Raw genomic sequence first — 7,827 nt, 5'->3', positions numbered from 1 at the left:
TCCTCTGTCACTTGAAATGGTAAATAATCAGTGACCTCTCAGGAGAATGAGCACACATAATATCTAAGGCTTGGTTTTTAATAGCATTCTCCAATAAAAGGAACCATGATTCCTTAGAGAAATGGCTGATTCCAGGACTGGGTCAGAGAATATACCAATGAACCTATAATATCTTGCAGTGCCAGAAAGTGAGGGAGTGCTAAAAAACAAAACAAAACACACATTGATGGGGGTATGTCACAGAAATCAACTGAAAGAGCTCTAAAGAAATATTTCAGCAACAAAATAAATATTATTGTGTTAAATCTTGAAGTATAAAACAATTATCCATGCGTCCATACTGACATAAATAAATGATTGAATGAAGAGGAAATGGCAAACTATAAACAAATCTTCCATGTGGTATTCCAAATAATTTATATAGATACTACAGTTTAAGAAAGTACAATAACTCTCAGCTCCTTAAGTGAAGGCTGCATAGGGTGATTTCTTTCCAAAGAGAATGGTTCAGAACATGGAGGAAAAGAGTAACTTTACAGGGATGAAATCTAACCAACACTACTTCAGTTGGTTAACCTGATAACCGGCAAATAGCAAGTGATAAGGTTTTTAAAAATAAGTCAATGTTGATGGTATCTATCTTTGGTATGATGTAATACAAATGGCACTTTACATCTGTAGTCTTCCCTCCAGAAACACATTACCCATTTTAGTCATGAGGAAAATATCAGACAAATCCTTTTCTTCAAAATCAGCAACATTGGAATAGGTTCTTCTTGCACTGCCATCCCTCTCATTTTCTCTTCTGCCTCATTTTTCCTCTATTAACCATCTTATCATTATATTGAATTAATCTGGGTAATTCCAAATAATTTTCCTATTTTAAGGTTAAATGATTAACAAACATCATTTCATCTACTACTTTAATACCTTTTTTTGCCAATAAGGTAATGTAGTTACAGGTTCCAGGATTTAGGACATGGATACCTTTGGGGGACCACTCTTCTACCTGCGGCACAAGGAGTCAATCAGTTCTACTCAAAATTAAAACACATATTCAATGTATTCTGTAATATTTTCCTAATTTTAGGAATGTATTTTAAAATATAATATGCCTTGGGAAGAAAATATGCAGAATTCAGATGTTTTCTATTTCTTCTATAAAACTAAAGTAAAATTGAACATTTTAAACATTCTGTGTTTGATATATTTTAAATTATTTCTATGGTTCATTATACATGTCATCTATCACTTTATCTCTCTATCTGTTTATATATAATGTGACATGGCTAGAATGTTGTATGATATGTATGATGAAAAAACATGCAAACTTGACTCATGTGACATAAAGCATATTTTACTTTTATTATTTTTAGTTTAGAATTTATTAATTTAATTAATTTTATTGATTTAAATTGACTTAATTTTCATTAGAACTTTAAAATTTTGAAAAACTCTTAAAAATCCGTGTCCCCTGCATCGGCAGGCGGACTCCCAACCACTGCGTCACCAGGGAAGCCCGATATTTACTTTTTAATCTAAACAAATATTCTTTAAATACTGAACCCAGATCTCTCACTTATTAGAGGGCAATAGATACTGAGTAGAATATAATCCATGGTTGATAGTGAAGAAATGCTTACTAACTTAAATGTATAGAAGATAAGCTGCAGGGTGTTCGACCATGATTCTGATCATCCTAATCAAACAAAAACATACAGATAATTAGAATATCAAGTAGAGTTGCCTTAAGTGTACAAAATTTGTACACACATTTATTTACGTTTGAATTGCCAAGTTATAATATTCAGTTTTATGTCTTGAGGGCAGGGTGCAGGAAAGGGTGATATATACAAGATGATTCTCACTATGAGCTGACCTAAAGCAAGGAAGAGATTTTACAGAATATTCACATATAAAGAAGGGGTAATGCGCTTCCCTGGTGGGGCAGTGGTTGAGTCCGCCTGCCGATGCAGGGGACATGGGTTCGTGCCCCGGTCCAGGAAGGTCCCACATGCTGCGGAGCGGCTAGACCCGTGGGCCATGGCCGCTGGGCCTGCACGTCCGGATCCTGTGCTCCGCAACGGGAGAGGCCACAGCAGTGAGAGGCCCAAGTACCACAAAAAAAAAAAAAAAGAAGAAGAAGGGGTAAGGCCTGGGACCAAGAACCTATCCCATAACATATCCACATTTTCCTATATTTGGACAGAACAATAACCTGAATGCATGATTTGCAAGGCATGAGAAATGGAGGGCAGTATAAACTGGTGTCTATTTAAGAGATATGCCACCTTTCTTTTGTTTCTTCCCTAAAGTTTCCTCTCTATTATTTCTTTCCTGAAGATCAGGAAACTGATCCAAAGAGAGGAAGTAGTTGGTCAAAATTACCTAGCCTTCCTGTGATCAAGCTGGGAATAAAGTTAAGTCTCTTGACCCAGTATTGTACATATTTTCCTCTATGCCTCTAGAGCTACATTTAAGGTTATGCATGATTCTCTTCCATAAAAGTTTTTTTCCCCAAAGAAGCCCTGAGAAAGCTGAAAAAGGCAGGTAACTGACAAATAATGAAAGATTGAAGAAAAAATAGAGATTCAAGTACTTTCAAAGAGAGGGCTTAATGCAATTTTGCTTAGAAATGCATTTGGGAGCAAGAAGCCTGCAATTAAGTTCAAGAACTTTTGGAATTTTATTGACAAAGTGATATTATGTGTAACAACTTCACTAGTTGGTGGGGGAGCAACCTCTTGAACCAAAGTAGTATTGTATTTCCATTTGTCAGAAAAGAAACCTAAGCAAAGTACATGCTCCTTTTGCACAGTCTTCCTATGAAAAAGATGAGAAAAGAAAATGGAGGGAAGAAAACAGGAAGGGAGTGGAAGAAAGAACACTCTATTCATTCAGAGAAGAGAACCTTCAAAAGACCTAAAAGATGTCTTTTACTCAGATGGTGAGATACTCAGATGGTGAGAAGGCAGCCAACACACTGCCTGGTAGTAGGAGAAACTGATTCTGACTCTAGAGAAAAGATTAAAGAAAATCACCTTCGAACTGTAAATGAATCTGGAAAGTAATTGCTATTCAGATATCACCAAATCAAACCCACTCATTATAGAGATCCATTAAAAGTATAGTAGGCAGATCTCTGCAGGACAGAAGCCTAAGTCTAACTGTTAGAGACTAATGCCAAGGTCATGTAACAACTCAGGATTAGCTCTAAAATGGGAACCTATACACCTACTCTTAGAGCGTGTCTCTTCCTTTTTTTTCTTTTTTTAAGATTGTCTTGATGTGGACCATTTCCAAAGTCTTTATTGAGTTTGTTACAATATTGCTTCTGTTTTATGTTTTGGGTTTTTGGCCGCAAGCCATGTGTGATACTAGCTCCCTGATGAGGGATCAAACCTGCACCCTGTGCATTGGAAGGTGAAGTCTTAACCACTAGACCAGCAGGGAAGTTTCTAGCGTGCCTCTTCTCATTAGCACTGCTGTAACCTAGCTTGCCTCAAATTAGTCTTGTAAATTAGTCTTGTGCTATAATGCTTATAGTTGATTATTACTAAATAGTTTAATCATTTTTTTATATGAAGGCACTGTTTAAAATATTTCACAAGGCTCAACCTTTTTAGATTTTATATATAAATGAGTTCATCACTTTTTGTCTTTGGCTTATTTCACTTAACAATGTCTTTCAGGTTAACCCATGTTCTTGGGAATGGGATCTTCCTTTTTTAAGGCTGAATAATATTCCACTGTATATATGTACATCACATTTTCTTTTTACATTCATCCATTGACAGACATTTAGGTTGTTTCTGCATCTTGGCTACTGTGAGTAATGTTTCAATCAACATGGGAGTGTAGATACGTTTTTGAGATACTGATTTCATTTCCTTTGGATATACAGTTGACCCTTGAACAAATTGGATTTGAACTGTGCAGATCCACTTATATGCAGCTGTTTTTTTTTTTTTTTTCAGTAGCCAGTGCTATAGTACTATACAATTTGATGTTGGTTGAATTGCAGATGGGGAACTGGTGGTACTAAGGAACCACATACAAGGAGGGCTGGCTATAAGTTAAATTGCGGTTTTTGACTTTGCAGAGGGTCAGTAACAAGGGTCAACTCTACATCCAGAAGTTGAACTGTTAGATCATATGATAATTCTACTTTTAATTTTTTTAAGAACTTCCATACTATTTTCTAAAATGGCTGTACCAGTTTACATTCCTGCCAACAGTGTGTAAGTGTTCCCTAAAAAAGCTAAACTCATAGAAGCAGAGAGTAGAATGGTGGTTGGCATGGTCTAAAGGATGGAGGAATGGGGAGATGTGTATCAAAGGGTACAAAGTTTCATTTATGCAGGATGAATAACTTCTGGAGATCTAATGTATAGCATAATGACTATAGTTAATAATACTCTATTGTATACTTGAAATTTGCTAAAAGAACAGATATTAAGTATTCTCACTACAAAAAAAAAGTGAGCTGATGTATATGTTAATTAGCTTGATTGTGGCAATCAATTCACAATGTATATGCATATCAAAACTCCACACTGTATACTTTAAATACATGCAATTTTTATTTGGCAATTATATATAAATAAAACTGAATGGATTAATTAATGAATTAATTAGTACAAGCCAGATCACAGGTCTGATAAAACAAACAAAAACACAGGTATTCTTTAAAACTTGCAAAAACTAAGCTAAATAGTAATATCATTATCTCAGTTTTATAGAAGGGTAAATTGAAACAGATACATTGAAAACATTGTATATGTTCCCACCATTGTTGAGGCAGAGCTGTGAGTTGAAGGTGTCTGACAACAAAACACACATTACTAGAATAACCCGTCCTAGAACCTGAAACTTCTACAATACTGATTCCTTTGAGTTATGTTGAGGAAGACCAATATCAATAAACTTATTTTTGCCTTAGAGTAGAAGTTTTAGTTCTTCTACCATGCCATGGATTCTGTACAGTTTCAGTTCAGAGTACCTAGTCTGAGCCATTCTGTGAGTGGGCAACTTTAGAGTGTACAAGTTTGACAACAGTAATGTCTTCACTATCAAGGAGTGTACAATCATCACAGCAAATCTGTTAGTGATGCTTGAGAGAACAGGACACAGATTGGGAGATTTAACTTGTCAGCAAGAGAAATACTATCATTTTATAAAAGATCTGCAAAAATTACAGCTAACTAGCTGCAGTGTCGGTGTAGAATCCTAGGCTTCCAATCTATCAACTCTTAATACAGGTTTTTTTTTCTCTAAAATTTTTCATTTGCTAGAAAATTTAGTTGTTATATATCTTGGGTTACCTGCTTCTTTGGAATTTCATTATAAAACAAAACAAATTTATTTCCCTCAAAAGTAGACAAATATGCAAAGTTCTACATATAATATAAGTATGTTTCCTGACCTCAAGTTAAGAGCAAATATTTTAGAAACAGATATGGCAAGATGAGCCATTAGTAATAAAGATACATGTGATAATTAAGAAACATTTCTAATATCCTATAAACTGGAATAGTGATAATATACTCACTGCCTATTATGTATTGTCAGTCAGCTTTTATTAAGCACTCATCATACTCCCCAGAATGAGTTTAAGGCTGACAGAATACACAAAAAGAAGAAAGTTCTTCCTTCAAGAACTTCATAACATGCTTAGATATAGTCAAAAAGTATTTACTGTAAGAGTGGGAATCTGCATAAATGAAAGAAACCATGTAATCATAAATGTTTAGCTCTCTTCCATCTAAAATTCTCTGTCTTAAAAAATGGTTTATACTGGAGTATCTTTAAGGTCACACAAGCTCTAACATTGTATGATTGTAACAACAGCAATGGTATCAGGACTCAGGCACAGCAGGCAGTAAGGTATACAGCAGAAAAGATTAGCTTATGCCAAAAGCTCTAAGTTCACACACCTATTTCTCTTTTCCTTACCTTCCTCCCTTGAATCTACCAGCCTATAGATCACTCTTACTTCTCTCTAGAGCTGTGACAACTTACAGAATATTATTTTTTTCTGATGTCTAAAAATTTTACCTGAAGAACAAGGATACTGTTCCCTATATTGTGAGTGCAGAGAATTACCAGCAATAGAGAATATCTTTTGCCATGTTTATTGAGTGATCCCAATTGAGAAAAAAAATGTGTTCTACCATTATCCCTCAATTCATGCAAGGACAGCTCCCAGAAAGAAGCAAATATTGTGTGTGTGTGTGCAGATTTCCAGAGAACCTTATTCCTTTTATGATACCCCCTTTTGGAGAGAGAATGACAGGGCTTTTCCTCCCCAATAATAGGACAGAATCACATGCAATGTATAGTGATAATATACACTGACAATGTCCTACTCTGGATGTAATTGACCTCTGGGTCCTCAGAGTTCCCAAGACTCCTGAGGTATTGAGACATGGAGGAACTAAAAAGATATAGTGGGGAAAGTGCAATTAATATTTGGTGTGGCTTAAATATGGATTTCCCTCAGAGTCCATTTGACAATATTGGAATAGTTGGACTTGATCCATCTTCCTTTAAATTACCAAGAGTATTATTCATTGGTTACTCATTGAATGAAGGAGACAAGCAAAAACAAAACAAAACAAAACAAAAACAGATTGAGACGTGTGTTTTCTGTTCACCTCTCTAGATACACTTTTTACTCTCCTTTGCTCTTTGAGATGGCATACTGCATCATACAAGGTCTTTTGCCCTCTGGTGTCTAGGTGGGTTCATCCCATGAGAGGCATCTGAAGGGCATAAGAAAGTCGAAGGAGAGAAAAGGAAGATTATTTATTCCAGCACCATGCCTGCCATACCTGGTTTGGCAATGACTGTGTTATTCTGCCTAAGTCACAGCTCCTGTTAGGGGACCTCTCCCAGTGCCTAAGACCATAGCCCTGCCAGATGATTCCATCTGCAAAACTCCAGCTCTCACTTCAGTAACTATTTCTTTATTTTGCTCTTCAGAGCTAGAACTGGTAACAGTTTCCATATATTACTAATCCTTGGGTGTATAACCATCCTTTCTTGGTTCACTGAATCCAATGCACAACTCTGCAAATAATTTATTAATTAAACTTTTTTTTACCACTCCTTCTGAGTCTATCTATTCTATCTGGGAATCTGACTGATACAGGTTACAGTGCTGTGGATTGGATTTATCTTTAGAGAAGTGACAAAGAAAAACAGAAATAGGATGATAATGAACTAGATGTGTAAGGTCAGAAACCTGGAATTATAGTGCTGTCAAGACAATTCACAAGTACTCTGTCAAACACAAAATATGTTCAGCCTGTTCTTTTAGACAGAGAAAGAACTGTGCCAAGTTATTTAGACCTGTGTTTCACTCTCCTATCTCCTTGTCTAATAGCAGAGAGGATGCATAGAAGAAATAGTAGGTCAGGAAAGTGAAGAAGAGATTACCTTAACAACTTCAATCCTATCTTAAGACTCCAAGCTGCTATAGCCACAGAGAGGTGTTACGTACAGTACAGGGAAGGGAGGAAAAGTACTTTAAGTGGATTTTTAAAATAAGTAGGAATAAATTTTGAAACTGAAATGATATAGTTTGAATTAACTGAAGTGACTGACATTAAGGCATCTAATCACAAATTATAAAAGGATCAATGCAAAGGGGGTTTATATAGAACTCCTGAGCAATTATTGGAAAAATAAAATGGTTTCTCATTTAAACCTGTGAAGAGGTGTAACTCTTCAATAAATCACTTGTGCCAATTGTGGCATGCTATAGTTAGCCTGCTTTAGGCTTAGTTATACAGTAATAAACATGTAGCCATTACATATAACCAG

The sequence above is a fragment of the Neophocaena asiaeorientalis genome, unplaced genomic scaffold (genome assembly GCF_003031525.2).
Source record: "Neophocaena asiaeorientalis asiaeorientalis breed wild unplaced genomic scaffold, Neophocaena_asiaeorientalis_V1.1 scaffold255, whole genome shotgun sequence".
In the NCBI taxonomy this organism is placed as follows: Eukaryota; Metazoa; Chordata; class Mammalia; order Artiodactyla; family Phocoenidae; genus Neophocaena; species Neophocaena asiaeorientalis.
This window is presented reverse-complemented; position numbering follows the sequence as displayed.